Source organism: Camelus ferus, chromosome 20, assembly GCF_009834535.1.
Source record: "Camelus ferus isolate YT-003-E chromosome 20, BCGSAC_Cfer_1.0, whole genome shotgun sequence".
NCBI classification, from domain to species: domain Eukaryota; kingdom Metazoa; phylum Chordata; class Mammalia; order Artiodactyla; family Camelidae; genus Camelus; species Camelus ferus.
Genome location: NC_045715.1, coordinates 40,371,774 through 40,396,879, shown reverse-complemented (window position 1 = coordinate 40,396,879; position 25,106 = coordinate 40,371,774). Strand labels below are relative to the sequence as shown.

Here is a 25,106-nt window from a genome sequence, read left to right as displayed (position 1 = left end):
AAGCAGAAATAAAAGACCTCTGTGGTGTCCCGGAGGTGGGGTCTGCCCTTCATTGCCCCCCTTCACTCTGGCTTTCCCTGTCATCCTGGACCCTCTGTTGTGTCCCGTCCCTGAGGTGGGGTCTCCTCTTCATTACCCCCCTGCACTCATTCTGTCCCTGTCCTCCTGGACATTCTGTTGTGTCCCGTCCCTGTGTGTGGCCTCCCTTTCATTATCCCCCTGCACTCTGTCCCTGTCCTCCTGGACGCTCTGTCGGGCCCCGTTTCTGAGGTGAGATCTCCCCTTCATTGCCCCCCTTCACTCTGGTTTTCCCTGACCTCCTGTACCCTCTGTGGGGTCCCATTCCTGAGGTGGGAGTCTCCCTTTCACTGCCCCCCTGCACTGCCTTTCCCTGTCCTCCTGGACCCTCTGTTGTGTCCCGTCCCTGATGTGGGGTCTCCCATTAATTGCCCCCCCGCACTCTGTCTATCCCTGTCCCTCCTGGACCCTGTGTGGCATCCCATCCCTGAGAGGGAGTCTCCCTTTCACTGCCCCCCCTGCACTCTGTCTGTCCCTGTCCCTCCTGGAACCTCTGTGGAGTCCCATCCCTGAGGTGGGTGTCTCCCTTTGATTACCCCCTGCACTAAGTCCCTGTCCCTCCTGGACTGTCTGTGGTTTCCCATCCCTGAGTTTGGGTATTCCCTTCATTGCCCCGCAACACTCTGTCTATCCCTGTCCCTCCTGGACCCTCTGTGGGTTTCCATTTCTGAAGTGCAGTCTTGCCTTCATTTGCCCCCTGCACTCTGTCTGTCCCTGTCCCTCCTCGACCCTGTGTGGTGTTCCTGAATTGGGGTATCCCCTTCATTGCCCCCCTGCACTCTGTCTGTCCCTGTCCCTTCTGGACACTCTGGGTGGTCCCATCCTTGAGGTGGGTTCTCCCTTTCATTGCCCCCCTGCACTCTGTCTTTCGTTGTCCTTCTGGACCCTCTGTGGGGTCCCATCCCTGAGGTGGCGTATCCTCTTCATTGCCCCCCTGCACTCTGTCTGTCCCTGTCCCTTCTGGACACTCTGGGTGGTCCCATCCTTGAGGTGGGTTCTCCCTTTCATTGCCCCCCTGCACTCTGTCTGTCCCTGTTCTTCCTGGACCATATGTGGGGTCCCTGAGCTGTGCTCTCCCCTTCATTCCCCCCTGCACTCTGTCCCTGTCCCTCTTGGACCCTCTGTGGGATCCCTGATGTGGGGTCTACCCTACATTGCCCCCCTGCACTCTGTCTTTCTTTGTCCTTCCGGACCCTCTGTGTGGTCCCATTCCTGAAGTGGGGTCTCCTCTTCATTGTCTCCCTGCACTCCTTCTGTCCCTGCTTCAAAGGGGTTGTGGCAATCCTTTCTGTAGTTATGGTTTGTCAGTTTGTCAGTAGAGCCTTGAACTTTCCTGCCCCTTAGTTCCCCATTAGATCACTTTAGACTATATTATTACCGAGTGAACTTTATGTTCTTAACTCCTGATTTGTTTTGCTTCACTTGTGTTTAGAAACAAGTTTCTTATATTGTGGAATTTCTCTTCACATGATCCCTTTACATCTTGAGTTACTTTTTTTTTTTAGTTGAGGAATTTTGTATTTATTATTTTCACCTAGAATTCTCTCAATAGGCCAAAAAAAAAAAATCCACTGTGTTTTATATTCAGTAAGACCTTTGAGACATGGCTGTTTGTGTTTAAGTTATTCAGTTGAATCCAGGCTTTTTAATTTTATTTTCTTTAAAGGATAATAACATGTTGAGCTGCTTTTGTGTGTAGTGAAGGAATTGGAACATAAGAAAATAGAACAGAGTTGTCCTTTTCCTTTGCATTTTATTTTACAATTTTAGAATATAAATTAGTATCCTTTAATAAATGTGAGATGATGTTATTAACACTAATGACCTGTTATTACTGCCACAAACAGCCATTGTCTGTTTTTCATTCTGGAAGGGCAAGAGCTATATTTGGTGGTGGTAACAGTTGCTTTCCAAGCGATTAGTTCCAAGATCAAGTTCAGATAGTAACTCCCTAGCTGATCATCAAACATCCTTTTTCCCCTTTCTCTTTCTCCACTACTACCCTGCTACTTACAGACTTATTTATTCATACATTCATTCAACAAACAGATATTTATTGAATACTGGCTATATTGCAGGCACTTAGTTTAGGTGCCAGGCATTAAAGGGTGAACAAGACACAGTTGCTCCTCTCAAGAATTTCATGATATAATAGGAGTGCCAAATTTCAAAACATAGATAAAGTAAAATAAGTGCAATAATGAAGATCTGTGTAGGGTATGCCAGAGCAGAGTTGCAGGAGGTCCTGCTGAAGAGAGGATTTGAACTGAATCTTAAGGGACCAAGGGGTTGAGCAGGCAAAATAAGAGAGGAAGGATGCTCTGTATTCTCTTCCCAAAGGCAGAATCTGCAGTGGACGTGGCCAAATCTAAACTCTTCACCCAGAGCTCTCCATCACTGGGTCTTCTTCTCTAGCTTCATCTTTTGTTCTTATCAAAAATACTCTGGTCTCACCAGTCAAAATCGTCTACTTACCAACTATCTGCCCATACTTCCTACCTATGTCCCTAAGCTCAGAGACTGTATGTGATTGACAGTTCTCTCTTTGTTTGACCCTGTAAAACTGTTTCAGGTATCTGGAGCTTGGTTTTAGTTAAAGTTACATATTTTCTTAAACTTCTTTCAACAAGACTAGATTCCCTGTGAAGAACCATAAATTAGGTTAATTTTCACAAATAATATTCAGAGAATAGTAAAAGTTCCCAAGAAGTGAAGAAAAAAAAATCCCTCATTTGGGAGCCAGGATTTGAGTCATGTGTCTTTTGCATAGAAAAATAATACATTTTTGTTGGTACTTCATTGTTGGGTACATGCTGCCTGTAAGGAAATTAACATCAGTATATCTGTTTTCCTATTCAAGATCTCCTTTCAGAATCTGTTTTGACTCTGCATCTCTCCCAACAGTTATTTGGGACTTAAGAAATCCTGAACCAGAAAGCCAGGTACTGAACTGTTGGTCATGGGACTGTGGGTCCATCAAGTAGAAAGCAAGGAGAGTAGAACACAAAGCCATCTGGGGCTCCAGGCTCCTTAATATGAGCCATGGGCCTTCAGCATAGGGAGCAGAGGCAAAGGTGAGCTATGGAACTGGGAGCAGGAACCCAGTAATTAGTGGAAATGGTGCTGGAGCTTCCAGGACCACAGAGATCCCAGCTTCTGGAGTGAATAACAAGATTACATCAGTGGAGTAAAGCTTCACTGACTTTGCTTTTCAGAAGACTGAGAGGAAGGAAGGACTACTAGATCTTGGAGGCATAAAACAAATAAATACAAAACTTGGACACAGATTTATTTGTGAATTACATAGTTATTTTCCAATCCTGTTAATTTTGAAAATGGTTTAATCTAAAAAAGATACTGGCTAAGTAGTTAATAATTCTCTCAGTGGAGAGTTAGGCCTGTGTATATTCAAATTTTACCCCACACTGCCTAGCATTGATTGCTCTGACCGTTCATAACATTTATATCTCGAATCACCCAATTTAGCCATTAGTTACATAATATATCTTGTATACCTCTCTAATTATTTTGTGGTTCCCAGACCTCACTGTATATTTCTTTGATAGTAGGTGCTCATTAGATATCTTGTTGTATCTCTTTAACCCTCCAACATCCCTGAAGGCAGGTGCCTGGATAATAATCACTTTTTCCTGAAAAAATCCTTTTAACACTGCTGTTATTTCCAATGTTAGAAGGAGATACTAGGAAATAGGAATATTTTATTCTCTCCACTGAAAATATGCTTCAAGAGAACTGTATGTACAAGTCCCACGGTTAATAAAAATCATCAGAGCTTTCTCAGCCATCATTATAAATGGTATAAGTTCCCTAGATCAGAGTGCTTTCTGTAGATACAAGGTTAGCTCAGGCGACAGTGGACCAGAAGTAAAACCAGATTGCTTGTCGGCTGCCAGGAATTCTGGGCAGAGTGCCAGACTTGGTTCACCTTTAAAAATTCATCTCCCAGTATGAAAATAGAGGGCTCGATCCCTGCAAGGAATGGTGGTAGCATGAACACTTGGACTTCCTTTGGTCCAAAGTATTTTTATTGATGTGAGGAAAGGTGGGGGAAACCGATCGATGTAGACCAGCAGCTTTGACCTCATTTAAGAGTTGCAATATTTTCTCTAGCATCGTTACTTCATTATGTTTCAAATTACAATTTCATAAGTTAATAATTATTCTTCCATATAATGTGGGTCGTATATACACATGAATATATTCTGCCTGATAGGAAGCTGTAGGTTTAATTTCTAATAGTCATAGAAATTCTATGCACATTACGAAGCTATTAGGATGTAACAGCTGTTTTAGTTCATTTCACCCTGCAAAAGAAATGTGATGCAGGCTAAAATGATCAGTAATTACGTATTTTGAAAGCTAAACCTCCAGTTATAGAAAGAGCTAATTTACACATTAGATACTAATAAAACTACAGTAAGCTGTGAGTTTCAAAGTTAGTGTTATCTCCTGCCTAAGACTATAAAAGAGAATCTGTACTAAAAGACATTTTTTTTCTCTTTGAAATCCTCTTTTGCATTGCCTATTGTAATTCTGAAGTTGCAAATCAACAGTAATGAAGAACTGCTTGTTATCTTTCCAAAGAAAAAATTAGAAGGAATGTTAGGGGGAGCAGGATTTAGAAGGATTTCACTTTATTTCTGTTGATCAGTGCCTACCATCTGCCTTCCATTTAATGTTGTAGAAGCATGCATGCGTTTCCCAGGTTTGAACAGATGATGTGCATGGTTTGTTGAAATATATGTGTGTTCTGGATGTGTGTGTGCATATATACCTATGGTGCTTAAAATCGCACTTGAAGTGTAAAACAGATAATGAGTCTCCATTTTGGGCTAATTTGCATAATCAGCTGTTGTACACAAAACGGAAGTCTACAATGACACTGATTTTCTTTTCTACTTTAGAATCAGCACTAACCAGCTGTCAACAAATATTTTGATTAAACACTTTTCTTTATTGGGGAACTTCGGGGAACATTCTTTGTATAAACATTGTGTTCTTGATTTCAAGGGGCATATTTTCAGTATGATTCATGGGTGCATCACACCGGTAAGCTGCAATGCACACAAATATATTTTTCTCTGTAAACTTCCTTTTTACCGTTTGATTTCTCCAGGGTAAAAATGGCTCAGAACAGAATATTCCAACTCAGAATATTTGCCTGAAATAAAGGTAGTAAATAAATATATAAGCCTGCCTTAAGTAAACTGAGAAATTTAATACATTTAAAATATGATTGGGATATAGAAATTGTGTTAATATTTTAACATACATTTGTCTAGTCTTTCCTGTGTGTAAACATACATAAACATGTTATTTATAAAAATGGTTTCATATACTACACATTATTTTGAAACCTTGCACATACGTATATTCATTATGGCTGTTGTTCCATGTCAGTACACAAATATCTGCTTTATCCTTTTTGACAATAGCGCAATATTCTAAATACACTGATGTTTACCTAACTAGTCCCCTATTGGGGGACTTTTAGAATGTTTCCGGTTTTACCATTATAGAACAGTCGTAGAGATATGTCTTTGCACACGTATCTGATTATCTCTTCATATAAGTAGAGTGAAAAGGTAAGATCGTCTTCAAGTGTGAAACAATGGTAAATGCCAAAGAAAGCATGTACTGGTTTATTCCCACCTGCAGATTATGATAGTACTTTTCCCCCACATCCTTGTCAACAGTGGGCGTTATCATTATTTCTTAATCTTTTGTCAAACTGGTAAGTAAACCATGGTCTCTCATCTGTTTTATTGGCAAATTTTTGATTATTTGTAAAGTAAAACAACTGTGCATCTGTTTGTTGATAAGCATCCATGTTTTCATAGAAAACGAAATTTGAGTTGACCTGAAAGGATGGGTTGAATTTTGATTGGGTAATTTTAGAGAGCTTTTCCTGTGGGGCCATCTGGGAAACTGATTCTCAACCAGGGGTGGTTTTGCTCCCCAGGAAGACATTTGGCAATGTCTGAATACATTTATGGCAGTCACAGTCAAGAGTGCTACTGGTCTTTAGTGGGTAGAAGCCAAGGGTGCTGCTAACCATCCTGCAGTGTACAGGACAGCCCCCTACAACAAAGGACAGCCCCCTACAACAAACAGTGAATCATCCAGCTGAAAATGTCAGTAGTGCCAACGGTGAGAAACCCTGATTTAAGAGAAGGTTGTAGTAACTCCATATGTGAAGGGAGCTTGAATTAGGATATCTGGTTAAAATGAAGAAAAAGGATAGCTGTGAAAGACATTTCAAAGGAAAAACCAGTCAAACTTGGTAAATGATTGAATAAGGGGGGGGTGAAAGAGAGCTTCAAAGTTTAGAACCTAGGAGGCTGGGAAGTGGATGACATTGGTGGAGAGAAGGTGTGAGGGAGCCAGTTTGAGTTAGTTGCAGAATTATTACTTAAGAAATAAATGGTGACATTTTGCTATTTCATCTGCTTCACTTTTCTCTAGTGAGATTTTTATCTTACACTTGGTGCCAGAATTGTTTTGGATTTTGAATTACAACATCTCTAACTAGTACCAAACATTTGGTTGCAAACAATTTCCTCTTTCTGAAATGTTCTTCTTTCATCTCTACTGCTGAAATCTTGTCCCTTCATTTAGTAAGCTAAAATGCCATTTCCTCCAGGAAATCTTGCTTGATCTTCCCAAATGAAATAAAACTATTTTTTTCTTTGTTTATTCAGCAAATACTTATCAGATGCCTGCTACATGACAGGCACCGTGCTGGGTACTGGAGTTGCAGTGGAGAGCTTTAAACATACATCCCCTCCCTTTTTTTTTTTTTTTTTTTTTTACCATTTTATTTCACTTTATTTTGTTTTGAATTGTAGTTGGTTTACAATGTTATATTAGTTTCAGCTGTACAAAAAATGATAAAATATTTTTACAGATTATGCTCCGTTGAAAGCTACTATAAAATATTGGCTATATTCACTGTAATGTACATAACATTCTTCTTTCTAATTTATTTTATACCTAGTAGATTTTACTTCATTCCATTCCCTAACTTTGCCTTTCTACCCATACTTCTCCCTTCTGGGAACCAATAGTTTATTTCTATACCTAAGAGTCTGTTTCTGTTTTGGTATATTAATTTGTTGTTTTATTTTTAGATTTTACATATAAGAGAACACATACAATGTTTATCTTTCTCTGTCTAAATTAATTCACCAAGCATAATACAATCCAGGTCCACCAGTGTTGTCACAAATGGCAAAAATATCATTCTTTTCCAATGGCTGTTTAATATTCTATTATGTGTGTGCATTTTTCTCTGTTTTTTAAACTTTTTTTAACTGAGTTATAGTCATTGTACAACATTGTGTCAAATTCCAGTGTAGAGCACTATTTTTTAGTTATATATGAACATACATATATTCTTTTTTGTGTGTTGTAAGCTACCATAAGATCTTCTATATATTTCCCTGTGATATACACTATAATCTTGTTTATCTATTCTGCATATGGCTGTCAGTATCTACAAATTTTCAAATCCCAGTCTGTCCATTCACGATCCTTCCCACTTGGCAACCACAAGTTTCTATTCTATGTCTATGAGAATGTTTCTGTTTTGTATTTATGTTCTTTCTTTTTTTAAAAATTACATATACGAGTGATCCCATATGGTATTTTTCTTTCTCTTTCTGGCTTACTTCACTTAGAATGACATTCTCCAGGAACATCCATGTCAGTGCAAATGGCATTAGGTTGTCATTTTTATGGCTGAGTAGTATTCCATTGTATAAATATACCACCTCTTCTTTATCCAGTCATCCACTGATGGACATTTAGGCTGTTTCCATGTCTAGGCTATTGTAAATAGTGCTCCTATGAACATTGGGGTGCAGGTGTCTTTTTGAAGTAGGGTTCCTTCTGGATATATGCCCAGGAGTGGAATTCCTGGGTCATATGGTAAGTCTATTCCTAGTCTTTTGAGGAATCTCCATACTGTTTTCCACAGTGGCTGCACCAAACTGCATTCCCACCACCAGTGTAGGAGTGTTCCTTTTTCTCCACAGCCTCTCCAGCATTTGTCATTTGTGGATTTTTGAATGATGGCCATTCTGATTGATGTGAGGTGATACCTCATTGTAGTTTTGATTTGCATTTCTCTGAAAATTAGTGATATTGAGCATTTTTTTCATGCCTATTGATCATTTGTATGTCTTCCTTGGAGAATTGCTTGTTTAGGTCTTCTGTCCATTTTTGGATTGGGTTGTTTGTTTTTTTCTTATTAAGTCGTATGAGCTGCTTCAATATTCTGGAGATCAAGCCTTTGTTGGTTTCATCATTTGCAAAAATTTTCTCCCATTCTGTAGGTTGTCTCTTTGTTTTACTTATGGTTTCCTTTGCTGTGCAGAAGCTTGTACATCCCCTCCCTTTTTGAAGTTTATAGCTTAGTAGGAGAGTCAGGTGTTAAACAAAATAATGACAAGTAAAGGAAGAATCATAGGCTATGATAAATACAAAGAAGGAGAAATAAAAGTGAGCATTAGTGCCAAAGCAGAACGCAGTTTCAGTCGGACAAGCCAGGGGAGGTCTTTGAGGGAAGTGATGTTTAAGTAGAGACCTAAGTGATGATTAGACATTAAGTAGGTAAAGACAAAAGGGGAAAGTGTTTGGAGCAGAAACAAATAGGAAAGCACTGAGAAGGGAAAGAGCTTGGCCTGTGTAAGGAAATAAAAAGAAGTCAGTGTGGCTGGAGAGCAGTGGTGAGGTAGAGGAGGAGGTGGGTAATTACCAGGTTGTTCAGGACCCCGGGGGGCCACATTAAAGAGGTTGTAGTTTATTGAAAGTGCAGTCCCTGGGAAGGTGCTAAGCAAGCATGTGACATGATCTGATCTAAGTTTTTAAAAGACGTTGTCTGTTTTGTGGGGACTGCATTGAGGTGGTGGGAGTAGAAGCAGGGAGATCAGTAGGGAAGTTGAAGAGGGAAATAAAAAGATAGTCAAAGAAATAAGGGATGACTTAATTTTGTGTGGAAGGAGGAAAGAAAGAGAAGACTAATCCGATTCCAGACTGGAGTGTCAGTGTGATGGCTTCTCTTTTCTTTAGGATGAATGGAACAAAATCCTCAGCTGAGCGTGAGAGGGAAGTTGGAGGTTTGAGTGGCTTGGAGAAAGGTAGGAAATAGGTGTTGCAGACAGTGGAAGAACGTGCTTTTGGGGAAACTGTATCATGCAGGCCAGGTTGACTGAGACTGGTCAGCATGATCTGTCAGTAGTGAGTCCATCTGCCTGGTGTGGTTTTCCTTGGTGAAATTCAGTTGCTTAGGTTCAGAGAAATAAGTGGTTGAGGGGTGAGTGGGTGTTGGGCTAGTCCTGTGCATTAGAAGATGGGAGGGGCAAGAAAGTGAAGACTGCAAAGACCCAAAAGAGGAGTCTAGAGAAAACTGCTCCTGGACAGTAATAATAATTGCTCACATCCAGGTACTGTTTTCTGCTTTTTGTTTTTGTCTTATGTTGGCACCACTGCCTTGACCACCACTGCCATTTTAAAATGGATGTGAAAACAGCTTTTTTGACATGACTATTAACTATGAACAAGATGTAGCTATTTTCTGACTCTCGTACAGTTCTTGAAAACAGATCCTAGGGCTTATCTTTAAATATAAAAGTTATGTAAACCTATGTGTGTGCCCAGAATCTAGAAAGAAAGCAAACTAAGAAAAAGCAGTAGGTTTAATTGAAACAGAATATGGCCCAGATGGTGCTTATTGCCATTGCCCACATCCTATCTAGAAGGATGATGCAATGTTTGCAGACTTGTCAGTTGCTTGGTCATTGGAGAGATTATTTTGAACATTGTCACTGAACAGTACTCATTATTTGACTGTTATCCCATTGAGTTCATCGGTTTGTTATTTATGTTGTCATCTTTGAGAAGAAATGACCAATAGATATGACATCTTAGGAACAGACCTTAGGAATGTGTTTTATTGCTGTCATAATGTATTTTAAAACATACCCTGCAGAATCTGAGTCGGTCTGAAGGTCTCTGAATCACATATTGATCCTTGGAACATTTTGGGTTTGTTTTTTTAAATACGAATTGTAGATGTCTTATTTTTAAAATGATATTATCTGTGGAGTGTTGGTGATAAGATGGATGCCTTCTGAGTACTAGGTACTTTTACATAAATTGTTTTATGTTCCTAAACAGCTTAAAGAACAAGATTAAGTTCTTAAAACAGCTCTTGAAGATAGGTTTGATTATTATCATTTTACACAGCTTCAGAAAGGTTAAGTGCTTTGCCAGAGATCTCAAAACCAGAAAGATCTAGGATTTTAACACATGTATGTCTAGCTTCAAAGACAGTAATACCATATAATGTCACTGGGAAAGAACCCATTGATATATCTAAATAACATCTTCCCTTTTAGATGTAAGGCTTGGCAGATATGTGCTTGGTGTGCGACATCATTGCTTCTTAGAAGTTTTGTATATAATTCTGTCTTTATCAAGGGATTCTAACAAAGTCCACATAATGATATCATAACCTTGTTTTGATAGACAGATGAAGCCTCATCAGAGACTTTTGGAAGCTTATATACTGTCATAATGCCTGGAAGAAGGAGGGAAGTTGTTTATTAGCTTAGATATGATTTGTAGCATAGGTAATACCCTCAATTTCCCACACACTTTAAGTATTTCATCTGGTCTTACCTGGGAACTAAGCATTATTGTCCAACTATTGTATTTCACAAATGAGAAAAGTGAGACTTGGAGAGCGTAATGAACTTACAATTTCACAGCTAGATGGCAACATCTGGGATTGAAGCCCAGGTCTGTTTGACTCTAAAGGTTTTTTAAAACACAGTAATACTGTCCTTTCCATCTCTATCAAGTTGTGGCATTATCTTTGTTTTTTTTGTGAATCTTCAAAGATTTTTTAAAAATTGTTTTATTCTGGACTTCAGAATAGCTTTTACTGCAGGATGATCAAAACACACACACACTTCATAGGATAATGTCCATATGCTACATATTTTTTTAATCTTTTAAAAGCACTTAGTCCCCTCAGTAGATCCAGATCCTGGCAGCTGCCAGATATACATTTGGATGCTTAAATTAATAAGTCAAGATTTCAATTTTGCTGTTATGCTTAGTGAGTGGTGCCAGATTAAAATCATTTCCAAAGGGTGAGATGCGTACTAGGTATCATTTTATTCAGTCTGTTTATACTGTGCTGATGGGATATGCAGGCAGGCAACATGAAAATGTAGAATGTTAGTATGTGCTTCTGGGATATGCTTCTAGTCCCCTGAGAAACTTTTCTAGTTCCTGAAGACAGAAGTATTTCTATGATGACTGTGGCCTTTTATATATGGGTACCCTTGTTATCTGACTACTTATCATCTCATACCATGTGGGCACAAAGGTTGCTGAGGGAAACAGAAGTCATCATAATATAAAAATGTTCACTGTTGAACTGTCCACATGTAAAATTTGTTCCCACTCAAACATTCATCCCTGCTGAGTACTATTCATGCCCATCCTTTTAGTTATAATGTTTCACTGATTGTTGGAAAGATATAAAATCATCGTACTTGATTGCAAAGTCAAATGGCAGATTTTGCAAAAATACAGGAGATAAAAATTGAATAAAACCAAGAAGAGTGATGTTGAAGAACTGCTGCCAGACTTGCACGCAGAGCCATTGGCAACGAAATTCTGGCAGCGTTGACCAGTGAACAACTGAAGAAGAGAAAATCCACCAAAATAATGACATGTTAGACATTTCAAGAGAAGGATCTGACTATTAAAAATTAAGGGAAATTTCATGATATTCAGGTATTTTTGGAAGAATCTCTTTCGCTATAATTATGCCAGGGAAGTTAGAAAATGTTTGAAAAACTGTATCAAAAGATATGTTAACAATTGTTTACTACTGCCGTCACCACTACTGCTACTACTTTGGTTTGTATGTAGTGGCACTTATTATTCAAATTTTGTTACATAGAAGATAAAATACACTTATATTTGATCTCTTAATTTTTTAACTTAATGAAAACCCTTTTTCCCACATTCAGTGTGAAATTTTGATCTCTATTTTAAGTGAATTGATTTAAAAAGTCCTTTTTAGATAACTGTTGTCCTTGAATAATGAGGACATCCTGTAATGCTTATATATGTGTTTCATGTATCTATATGCCATTCCTCTCCGCTTATGCTGGTAATGAACAGCAGCAACAAAAACTGGTGTGGTGAGTTAGATGTAGGGGTGTCATCCTTAGTAAAATTGTCTTCTGACCAGTGATGCAAAGAAACAGAACTTTGATAAGCAATAGTCTCTTTTAAAAGAATGGCTAACCAGCAGATTATACTTCTGTCTTGGAGAAAGGACTTCACGTCACTCATTAAATCAAATCAATTACATAAGTAAAGATTCCCAGTTTGGGGTGGTTGAGGGGAATGCAGTAGTATTGTTTTTGAAGTCTTTGTTCCTATTTAGTAGTACTGCCCATAGCTTTAATGTTACTCAGACTTCAAGATGAATGTATTTTGGAGGCTCCTAATCCTTTTGAAAAGAAAGACGTATTTGTAAGTTTACCAGCCTCAATTTGGCCCACTGACAGACTTGGCAGGCCCAGCTGCAGCAGCAAGAGTGGAGTCTAATGTGCCCTGCTGGCTGCTTTCACTAAAGTCACGGTTCTGGATGCCCATTATTTCTGGAGATGTTCATTTTTGGATTTTTTTTTTCAAAGTCTTGAAGTCTGTGGAATACCCCAGGGTAGTGTCAGTGTGAGAGAGAATTCAGTATTGTCTTGGTTTTGAAATATATGTAAAGAAGGTGTATCAATTGAAATTACAATGCATAGTTGATTTTCTAGTAACTTCCAACAACATGTAAGCCCTGTTCTTAGCAAAATCAGAAGATTTTTTTTTTTGAGACCTGCAAAGTAATGTATTTATCTTAAAGCTATTCTCCAAATAGAGCTCATTCATTAGGACCCCCATTTACATTCATGCTTCCCTTGAACTTAGGCCAGAATATTGATCTGTGCAATTTAAGTAGCAACACGTTAGTTAAGTGCTTGATTTAAAGTAGCTGGCATTTCATTTATTTTTCTTTTATTGGAAAAGTTCGTCCCTTTGAGAGGGGTTGAACTAGTCATTGTGTGGTTTAGATAAGTTCCTTGACCTGGGGACAAAACATTGCAGGATCTGTGGAGTTGTCTATGGTACCTGTGTGAGAGACATGTCATGAATCTCTTAATAGTTGTGGGATTGCTTTTCACTGAAAAGTCTGACACCTGGGACTGGCTCCTTCTCCTCTTTATGGCAAATCATGTAGCTCATATATCATGCTAACCATAAATCTTAATTCATATTTGTCCAAGGATTTTACTCTGAGATTCACCTTCTTAGAGCTGAAAAGGTTCAATGCCATATGGCTTCTTTTTATTAGTATGATTAAGAATGTATTTTCATCAAGCTGTACCATCTGTTATAAGAAGAAAACAGGTAGATGCATTGATGTATTTTCTTCAGTTTTTTTTAACCTCCATCCAATTAACTTATAAGTATAAAGCTCTTAGATTGGATTATTTAGAAAATTTTTAAATGTATGTATTGGAGCACTCACTCTTTCAGGGCAGAGCTTGGCCATCTTTTTGTCCCACATACACCTTGCGTTGTGTCACATATATAGTAGTTTCAGGAAGCGTGTTGAAATGAAGTTATCTGTAACTACAATGTGTTATGTAATATTATAAAATTACAGAAGTATTTCATCTGTTTGGAATTACATTTAGCAGACTGAATAATTGATGGTTTCCCATTCCTAGTCCAGTGCCTGGCCCAGAGTTGGCATTCAGTGACTGTTTCTTGACTTAGCTCATTAATTAATTGATTGATTCTTGGGATAATTTAATCTGATGACTAAAGAAGATTTATGAACAGTCATGTAACCTTTATTATAATAATGTATTTTAATTATCCTGAAAGAACAGAATTTGAAAAAAGTTTCCGTTGTTGTAAGTTTACAGTATTTATAAAGGTATGAAATATTATTAAGAACATAATTTGTTTTTAATTTACTATTTAACCTTCTATCGAGTTTTGCTTTTTTTGTTATTCCTTCCATTGAAGCTCATAGGTAATATTCTTCTTGCCTAGATCTGTGTTTTTAAGTGAGCCTTTAAGGGTCTAGTTTATATATGTGTAGCCCAGGGGTCATTTGGAGTCTTCCAGCCCTTGCAGTCCAGGTAAGAGTACCTCAGATCTCCCAATTCCATGGTTTTGAAAGTCCAAAACTTCTCCTAGGCTATCTGAGAAATCCCAGTCCCAGGACTTAATTCTTCATAGCTCTTCTGGCCTCTGATCCCTTTTCTCTTTAAATGCCAAAGTTGTGTTGTATCATGTTGTCCCAGATATGAAACTCAAGACACTGTCTGATTCCTCCAATAAAGTCCTCTCCAACAGAAGCATTAGAGACTGATGTAGACTTTTCTGAGGCTCTCACTGGGAGAGAGAAGGAAAGGTTTAACATTATCCATCCATTATTAATGTCTTTAAAAATCTGTATTAGGTATTATTTTTCATTGAAAAGTATTTAATGAGTCAGGCACTGTGCTGGGTGCTGGGTAGTCACAGATGCGTAAGAAATAGGCAGGTTCCCATTTTCGTGGGGTGTATAGACCAGTAAGGGTGCCAGGTAATTAGGCAGGCACACAAATTGTTGTAAAATTCTAATGTGATAAGTGCTATAAAGAAGGTATAAGTATTGGAGAATATTTAATAGAGAGCTTTGGCCTTTTTCAGGGATGGGAGCTGGTGAAGATTAAGAGGAATTATCTGGCCAGGGAGGGTGTGGCAGTGGAGGAGGGAGAAGCACAGGCAGGTTCCTGGCCTTCCCTACAGTGCTGCTGTCGGTGTTTGCCTCTTGGACAATTCTGGCTCTGAGAGCCCAGGCTTGTTGGCTACCTTCTGCTCCGGAATTTCCCCTTAGAACTTCCAAATTCTTCTCCCTCTGTTAGGCAGAGCAGTTCTGCTAATCTCCAGGTCCTATCCAAAACTTAATCAATATTTATAAAATATTCCATGTTCCTGCTAAGATTTCACCCCTAGATCAAGGGAACTATTCTGAGCCGCATATTGGCAACATCATTCATTCATTCAACAACTATTTGTTGGACTCTTGTTTTATGCAGTTTGCCTTCTAGGAGCTGGGATATACTCCTCAAGGAATGTATGGTCCAGTTGGGGGAGCACTCAGTTAAACTCCTTACAAGACAGTTGGGTTTATGAAAAGCAAAATACTCTTTTGTGACATATGAAACAGTTACATATGTATGAAATACCCAAAAAAGTGACTTTGAACCTGAAGTAAAATTTTAAAAGTTGAAAGTTGCATATGATTTAATTTTCTATTTTATCAAATTACCAAATTAAATACTATGTAAATCTTTTAAAATTCATGCATCAACAGAATTGTTTTAAAGCAGACTTTGTTGTTGTTGTTCTATCATTTCTGCCCAAATGAATTCTAAAGGAAATAATGTCAGATATGTGGGGTTTTGGCATAATTGGAGGCGTTTTTTACATTTTTGTGTTCTCTGTGTAGTTGTTAGTAAAGCCTCATTTTGTTTAGTATAATATATTTTTAAAGACAAGTAGGCTGTCTTGAAATCATTAATTTTCTGTGATCAAAAGATACACTTCCTTGGATAGGACATAGCTCAAGTGTTAGAGTGCATGCTTAGCATGCATGAGGTCCTGGGTTCAATCCCCAGTACCTCCATCAAAAAACTAACTAAATAAAGAAATAAACCTAATTACCTCTTCTCTGGAAGAAAAAAAAAGGGTACACTTCCTTGATAAGACTAATGGGCTTCTCTTGAGGGATTATTTGGTATGAGGTGTGGGGAGGGGTAAGCCTCTTAAGCAGAAGAATTGATGCTAAGAAGACTAAACCAGTAAAGAGCATATTTCGTTGAATGTCTTCCATATGCCTAGTATTAGAAATAGTCTAGAAATCCACTGAACTTAGAACGCTCTCTTCCCCGTAGCTTAGTAGTCAGTCTTAGGTCTTTTAAGTTGTGTCATTTAGCTGGATTACTAATGGGAAGTCTTGCTATTATCTCTGTTTTTTCCAACTGTTGAAGGATTATTATCTGCTAGTACATATACCACGCAGTATTTGCATTGTCCAGAACCTTTGTAAAAGTTTTTTTGTCCTTGATCTTCTAGAGAGGCCACGTGTCCCACCTGTTACCTAGTATTAGGAACTGAAGTATAAAGTCTATCCAGTTTTTTTCTTTTCCAACACTCAAAATTCTCAACCTTAAAGATGCTAGAATTCAGTTGAAGCTTCCAGAGGTGACAGCTTTTTTTCTTGGATCTGTTTCAGTGACCAGCCTGCCCCCTCCAGATGTATTTGATATTGGATGAAAATTACAGTCCCCTCATCACTGTCTTGGAGTTCGCTAGACTTTCAGATTGACAGACCATGATATGGTGGTCCTGTTTGTCTTTTAACCCTTCATTTTCATCACACTTAGTGGATGGTGGCTTTTTCTAATATATCAATAGCATGCTCATCTTAGTGGCTGGAATCTAGGACATTGGCTATATTTATCAGTGAGTGAGGTTGGTGGATAGTAAATAATCATGCAGCCATAATGTCTTCTTTCATTTCCTTTATCTTTGGACTCGGGCTGGCCTTGCCATCTTGTTCTCCCTCTTGAGGATTTCCTGCCTCCATGGGTAGTTCTGCTATCATGTTCTCTTTCTAGGCCTCTTTCTGGTCCTCCTTCCATATTATAAGTTACATCACATCACTTCATGTAACCCAGGCACTCACCTCATGATCATCACATTGTCATTCTCTCTTGTTCTCCCTGTACGTGAGCCTGAGTGTGCTGGACACTGCTTTAGGTTTCTGTACTTGTGGTTGTTCTGAAGATGGGAAAATCTCAAGATATTACTGAATTTAAGGAAAGATAGAGGCCCTTTATTACTTCTTGATCCTAAGCCAAATACTCTAGTCCGGCATTAGTAGGTTTGTGGTGCTTGGGTGCTAAACTAATGATAGAATAATACTTTTGATTTTCATTCATTTTTTATTTCTTCTTTTTTAAAATGTAAATGTATTTGGAGAGAATGGTAAATGGCAGAGCAGGAGTTTGTATGTCTTCAGTCACACCACTATCAAAACTCCTAGTTTCTACGTTTTGAGTGTTTTTAGAATCTGTTCTCCGTCTCCCTACTCCCTGAATCCTGCCTTCAACATCTCTAGCTTAGACCTTGCTTATTCTCTTGGCCTTTTGCTAGTCCATTCTTTAAGCTGCTGTAAGTCATCTTTCTAAAATGCAAACTCATTATGTTATTCCTCAGCATAAAACCTTTTAGTGGTTTCTCTGTCTACCACAAAATGAAACCCAAGATCCTTTGCACAAAGTCAGTATAGTACAATGGTTAGAGTCAGTCTACCTGGCTTTAAATTTGCCTTCCATTTATTAGCTGAGTGACTTTGGCTAAGTCATTTAACCTCTCTGTTCTCAGATTACACACCTGTATTATGGCGATAACAATAGTGGCATCTTTGTAGAAGAAGGATTGCTATGATGAATTAAATTGCTTAGAAACAGCATAAATGAATGCCTGGCATATAATAAATGTTTAGTAAGTGTTAGACTTCTACCTGTTTTTCTAGTCTCACTTCCTGTTGAAACCATAAGCCAACCAAAACCAAACTACTTAGATTCCAAATGTATACTATATTACTTCATTATTCTGTTTCTTTAAACATAATATATCCTTTCCCTGGAATGAACTTCATCCCACGTGATGGATGCCTTAAGCATTGCCTTCCCTATGAAGATTTCCCAGACTACTTTGAACAGCCTGAGTATTGTAGGCATTAAGGATTCAGCAAAGTACAGATTGTGCAAAAATGCCTGTCTTAATAGAGATTATGTTCTAATGGGAAGAGGCAGACAATAAACAAATAAATGAGTAAAACAGGGAAGAGGGACTAAGGTATTTATGGGATGGGATTTGTAACTTCAAACAGGCAAAGCCTCTTTATAAATGTGACATCTGAGGAATGACCTAAAGAAAATTAGGGAACAAGCCATTGTGGTCAAAGAGTGTTCCAGGCTACCAGAATTGCAGCTGGCCCTGATACGGGAACATGCCTGGTGTCTCCACAAATGGGAAAGAGGCCGCTCGAGCTAGAGCAGAAGGGAAAGTAGTATGAGACAGTGTCTGACTGAGAGGAAACGGGCCCAGACTGTGTGGGGCTTGGTTGATGAGATGGGGTGCCAGTGGTGGGTACTGAGCAGAGGAATCATGTGATCTGATCCATCTAACTGTGGGTGGGGGATAGGCTGCAGAGGGGCAAGGATAGCAAGAATAATTAAGGCAAAAGATGGTGGCAGTGGCTTGGATGAGGGTATAAGCAGTGAAGGTAGGGAAAAATGCTTGGGGGTCTGATATATTTTGAAGGTAAAGCTTGTGGCATTGGCTGATAGGTTTGATGTGGGCTAAGAAAGAGAGAATCAAGGATGACCCCAAGGTCTTTTACCTGAACAACTGAAAGGATGGAATTGCAGTAAGTGAGAGAAAGGACTATGAAGAGTATGTTTCAGGGTAGCTCAGTTTGAACGTTTAAGACACGAGATGCCTTTTAGATGTCCAGGTGAAAATGTTGAATAGGCAGTTGAATATGTACCTAAAGTCTAAGGGAGAAGTCTGGGTCGGATATATAAATTTAGGAGTTACCAGCATACAATGCTTCTTAAAGCTGAAACCGGATGAGAGCACCAGTGTTAAGAGGTTGAGGTTAGAAGAAGGATCCAGCACCCAGCACCCAGCACCCAGCACCCAAGACCAAGAAAGAAATGCTGGTGAGGTGGGAGCAGAGTCAGGGAAAGATAGTGTTTTGCAAGCCAAGAAACGGAGTGACCCACTGTGTTGTGCTGCTGAGAGATCACTGTTAGATGAGACCTGATGATGGACGACTGGATTTGGCAACATGGAGTTTGTAAATGCCCTTGCGACGTTTTAGATGTGTGGTGGGAAGAAAGCCTGATTGGAGTAAGTTCAAAGAGAAGAGAAGAATTGGGAACAGGATGTATAAACAACATTTTTGAGAAGTTTAACTGTGAAAGAAATAGGGCTGTGTTTCCGTACTTTCTGGAGGCTTAGCTCCATAGTCACTTCTGATATCAGCTGTCTGGGAAAAGTTACTTTTGCCGAAACCTACTTATTACCCTTAGATTTTTTTTCCCCCCTCTCCTGACAGCTGTCATTTTGGGTTTCTTTCATCCTTTACTTTGACAGTGCCTAAGTTAGGACCTATTAAAATCTTGCTTTCTTTCTGATGCTCAAATAGGATGCAGAAATACTGAGCCAGCCTCTGTTTGGGACCAAAGATACTATCCTCCACAGCAGGCTAATAAGAGGGTCAGTTTGGAGACACGACATTTCCTAGGACTTGAGGCAGCGCCATGTGCACAAAGAAGATTAGCTCACATTTTCAAGTGCTTCTCTGTGCCATCACAGTCTGGGTGTTTTACATCATTACCCATTTAACCATAATAGCTACTTGAGGTGATAGAGCTTCATAAAATCTTACAGGTAAATAACTGGGATTTGTGACAACCCTCTTAGCATTGTGTTTTATCTTACCAACTTTGATAGCTCATTGGAATACCCAGGGATGTTTTATGAATGACTGTGAAGTGCCAGGCACATTTATGGCACGAAGCATTAAAAGGAGTCACTCTGTGGGTTACTTCTAAAAAATATTATGAACTTCTGATTAAAAAGATAACTTTCTCTCTTTTTTTAACTGAGAGGCTAGATTTTTGGAAAAACAGCCCAATCCAATGAAAATCCTCCAAAAGATCTTAAATCCTTAGAATTTACAGGTCCCTTTTACCCATGGGTTCTGTTGTCCTTTTCTGCAGTTACTGATTTTTCCTGGTGCCATTTCTATAATGTCTGCCTGGCCATATCTATTCCTTATGGATTTATTGCTCATCTTTTTACCCTGATCTCTTTAGAGGAATACTATATCAAACTTTCATCCCTTTCAGCAGGTTACAACAATTTAAAGGTAGATTGTGCTCCTGGCCTAAACATGTTGGCAATGACCCTTAACAGTATTTGAATTATGGTGTAGTTTTCAGGTAGACATCTTAGTGTACCGTTTTCTTTTTATGTATGGACCTTGCTTCTTTACTCATTTACATATCTCTAGGGAAAGATAAACCCCAGAATGGGGCAAAAAAGAAATTTGGCTTTGAAACTGCACTATTCTTTTTTTTAAAGTGTCATCTCAGAATGCATTATTTAAAATTTTTGAACTTTGTAAGCATATTTTCATCTTAGAAGAAAAAGGAAGATGACTTTAAAAAAAATGTGTTGGAAAAACCTGAGAAGAATGCTCTAAAAAAAGGACTATAGTCTGACAAGAGAAAAGGAAGAAATGATTACTGATGATTTCAATTTCCAGTAAATTACAAAGCATACGTAATAGGCTTCGAAGAGAGATGATTCCTAAGGCATACTTCATGCTGCCTTCACAGATAAGTGTGTAAATTAAAGGGAAATGAATTGTTTCAGCCTGGAAAATCTATACCATTTTTGTGGAGTGAAAACGAGTGAAATTGAAATACTTCTGTAACTCTTTACTAAAAATAAAACATAAATGTTTTCTGTGTGTTTCTAGAGGCCACTATACTTGTGGATTTGTTGCAAAGAAACAATACTGAATCAGAGGTAACTAAATAATTATCAAAAATAGGAATATAACAATATTTTATATAATTTATACTGCAAAATTTGAAAATTTGAAATACTACTTTGTGGCTAAGAAGAATTTTTCTAAACTTCTTAGAACTTAGCACATTTTTCACAATGGAAAAAAACTTCATTCATGTATTCATTTCACAAATATTTATTGAAAGCCTATGTGTGCCACATAATAGTAATAAAACAGAAAAAGTCCCTGGTATTAAGGAGCTCACATTCTGAAGCTGACTGACAATAAACAATCACATAGATAATTGTATCATTTTATTTGTCACAACGTAAGAGCAGTGAAGGAGAAGAGGGCCTCCCTGAGGAAATGATGTTTAAGTTTAGGCCTGAGGAATGATGACAAAGAGGTAACCAGGAATAGGGAGAGGGAAAAGGCTTCAAAGAACTGAGAAAGGCAGAGTCAGGCAGTGCAGGTAGAGCAGTGGACAAGGGGAAGGAGCACAGGGGTGAAGCTGGGGTAGGGAGCTCGGGATAGGTTAGACAGGGCCTTGTAGGTCATGTGGATTTTGAACTTCATTCGAGAACAAGGAGATGCTCTGAAAGAATTTTTACTGGGTTTGCATTTTCAGAAGATCACCCGGGGCAAAGGACTTGAACAGACATGTTTCCAAAGAATGTATACAAATGGCCAGTAAAAGATACTCAGCATCATTAGGGAAATGTGAATCAAAACCACAATGAGATAACATTTCACGCCCAATAGGATGGCTGTTTTCAAAAGCAAACAAACAAACAAAAAAAGGAAAATAACGATTATTGTCAAGGGTGTGTAGAAATTGGAACCCGTGTGCGTTGCTGGTGGGAATGTAAAATGGTGCAACTGCCATGGAAATAGTTTGGCAGTTCCTTAAAAAGTTAAACACATAAAAATTTTTATTTAAGAGCCTTTGGTTTAAAATATGTACAAAAAATTTAAACAAACAATAAAATGTTAAACTCTGTAATCCAGCAATTCTACTCCTAAGTATATACTCAAAATAGCAGAGACTCAGACACCTGTGAACAATGGTGCTGTGAACGTTAGTGTACAGTAGGTAAGAGGTGAAAACAACTCAAGTATCTGTCAGCAGATGAATGGATAAATGAAATATAGTCTGTTCATACAATGGAATACTGTTACGCCTTAAAAAGTAATGAAGTTCAGATACATGTTACTGTTTTTAAAGTTCATCCATGTTGTATGTTGAGTGAAATAAGTCAAACACAGAAGGAAAATATTGTATTATTCCACTTAGAGTGAAGTACTTGGAATAGGCAAATTCGTAGAGACAGAAAGTAGAGCTTAGGAGGGCCTCAAGGTGGTTGTGCATGGGGGAGTTATTGTTTAATGAGTATAGATTTTCTCTTTGTGATAATGGGAAAGGTTCTGGAAGTAGGTAGCAGTGATGATTGTACAACCTAGTGAATATACTTAATGCCACTGAATTATATACTTAAAAATGGTCAAAATGGTAAAAACAAAACAAAACATAGTGTATTTTTTAAAAGATTACTATGTATCTCAGTTAAGAATGCATTTTAGTGCGAATCACAGGAAGCCCTACTGAGCACAGCTTAAATAATCAGGGTGCTTACACTTCTTGCGTAGCACATCTGGAGGTTGGCGGTCTGGTGTACAATACAGTAATGCCTCTGGAGCCAAGCTGTTTCTTCCTTTCCATACTGATATTCTTCATATGTTGGCATTGCCCTCATGCTTATCTCCAAATGACGTCTCCAAATCTCAGACACCGGATGTCTGTTCAGCCTCCAGGCCCTTGTCAGTATTGCAGGCAGGAAGGAGCAGCACCTGTATCACCTGTGTCAGGAAAGCTCTTCGGCTAGAACTTTGTGTCACTTTGCATTTCTTTTTCTTATGTACCACGTCTAATCCATCAGTAAATCCTGTTGGTCCTGTCTTCAAAATATATCCCTGTGAATTGGAACCACTCTTCACTCAACCTGCTGCATCTGCCCTGATCCAAACTACCACCGTCTCCTAGATTATTATAGTGGCCTAATCCCTCATCTCCCTGCTTCCACTCTTGTGCTCCTATACTCTATTCTTAGCCCCTAGAGTGCTCTTTATTTTTTTAATTATTAAGACATAAATCACGTATCTCTAAATTCACCCTTTTAAAAAGTGTACAATTCAGTGATTTTTAGTCTATTCATAAGGTTGTACAACCATCACTATTATCTAATAAGCCCAGAGAAGTGTACCTTTTTAAACATAAGTCAAAATCTTCTCAGAACCTTCCAGTAAATCCTCATCTCATTCAGAGTAAAACCCAAAGTTCCTGAGAGGTCTGCAAGGCTCTACGGGATCTGGCTGCCCCCACATCCCAGATCCCACCTCCTGCAACTCTCTCCCCTTGTCACTCTGCCTCTCCCACACTGGCCTTCCTGCTGGCCCACACCAGACGAGGTCCTACTTCAGGACTTGTGCACTTGCTGTTCCCTGTACCTGGAATGCTCCCTTCTTCACCTCCTTCCAGTTTTTCCCAAAACGTTAACCCTTTCAGTAGGCCCCTTTTTTGACCATTCTGTTTAAAATTGCAGCCCACCTCTTTGTCCTCACACAGACACACTCACACACTCACTGACACACCTTTACCACACTCCGTATACCCCTTTCCCACAACTTTAAATTCAGTCTTCGGCTCCTTCTAATATACTGTATTATTTACTAACTTATTTTGTTTATTGTCTGACTCTCTCTACTAGATTATCAGCTCCTTGAGGACAGGGTTGTTTTTACTGTTTGATCCCAGTACCTTGAGCAGTTGTAGTACGTATTTATTGAATGACTGAACTGTGTTACGTGGCACTCCAAACTGCAAAACAGGCTAGCCTCTAGATTATGAGAAACGAGAAGGGGGTTGGGAATGGGCGTTGACTGAGCCCATCTAAAGTTGCGAGAGCTATTTTGGTGGTATATTATTCACCTGACAGATATTTATTACTAATGCTAAGTAGTGGAGTTACAACAGCAAATAAGACATTTGTGGTTCCTACTGTGATGGGGTTTACATTCTAGAAGCGTGGTGTGTGTAATAGGTAAATAAATAAGCTAGATAATGTTAAAAAGCAATGGTTGCTGTGAAGAACATAAGACAAGGTGACGGAAAATGGAGGGGAGTTATGAGGAGACACTGCTTTATATTCTATAGTTAGAGAAGACCCTTTTAGAAGGGGACATTTGAGCTGAAACCTGAAGGGCAAGGAGGAGCCAGCCAGGTGGTTGTCTGCAAGAAGAGCCTTCCAAGCTTGGGAATAAGACAGTGAAAGAAGGACAGTACAGATGAAGCATGGTGAGTGAGAGGAGTGGCGGGAGATGAAATTGGGCAGGCTAGATCACACAGGTGATGTGAGGTGAGGGGAAGCATTTAGATTTCTATTTTAAGTCAGTTGGAAGTCATTAGAAAGTTTAACCAGGGAAATAGCATGATCTGATTCATATTTTAAATGGGAAGTTGTAGTGGAATGGGTTCACATACTCATTTGCTTTCAGTGGTCAGGTAGTATAAAAATATGCAGCAGACCCATGTAAACAAAATAATACTGAAACTACACTGATAAAATGGCAACTTTCCTTTGACCTAAGTGTTCGTAGACAGTGAAGAGGTGGCTGGCAGAGAAACCAGAGGGCAGAGGTGTAGCATCTCCTGAGGCCCACCTAGTGTAGACTAAGTGGAATTATACACCCAGTGTTGCCAGATCTTTTACTTTTCCAGGAGAGGCCAGGAATCTAAATTGTTTTGTTAAACTTTTCAATTTATAAATGTCACCATGGATCCAAATAGTTTATGAAAATACTGTGGGCTAAATGAAACAGCCGTACAGGTAGGATAGGGTCCCATAGATAACACTTGGCAACCTCTAGATAAGGATGATGACGGTGGGGATGCGGAGAAGAAGCAGAAGGGACTGAGACATTCTTGGAAGGTAGTATTAACAACAGACGCGATGACAGAGTGGATGTGCAAGATGCAGGCGGGAGGGCAGAAGAGGGAGGCCTCATTCTTGGCCCTGAATTTCCAGCATGAACAGCTGGGTGAATGGCGGTCAGTTTACTGAGGTGGGGAAATCTGGGGAAAGGCAGCTTGTGCGTGCAGTAAGACTAAGCATTTAGTAGTGAGTCTTTTCAGGTTTGAATTGCCCGTGAATTATCCAAATGGAGGTTTCCAGAGAGAGTTGAATATATGGGACTGGCGCATGGAAAACAGATCCTG

The 25,106-nt window shown here is 39.0% G+C and overlaps 3 long non-coding RNA genes across 3 annotated transcripts; 1 reads left to right on the top strand and 2 right to left on the bottom strand.

Moving 5' to 3' along the window:
* Window positions 1-28: 28 nt before the first annotated feature.
* Window positions 29-1,109, bottom strand: LOC116658349. The gene is made up of 3 exons (XR_004313708.1): window positions 1,045-1,109; window positions 318-406; window positions 29-162 (listed from the first exon to the last, which is right to left on the bottom strand). It is a non-coding gene; the product is annotated as an uncharacterized LOC116658349 (long non-coding RNA).
* On the top strand, window positions 95-1,138 carry LOC116658346. Its single transcript, XR_004313705.1, has 3 exons — window positions 95-120; window positions 271-350; window positions 908-1,138. It is a non-coding gene; the product is annotated as an uncharacterized LOC116658346 (long non-coding RNA).
* Window positions 1,139-1,145: 7 nt separating this feature from the next.
* LOC116658351 lies at window positions 1,146-11,819 on the bottom strand. The gene is made up of 3 exons (XR_004313711.1): window positions 11,542-11,819; window positions 7,629-7,632; window positions 1,146-1,156 (listed from the first exon to the last, which is right to left on the bottom strand). It is a non-coding gene; the product is annotated as an uncharacterized LOC116658351 (long non-coding RNA).
* Window positions 11,820-25,106: the final 13,287 nt, after the last annotated feature.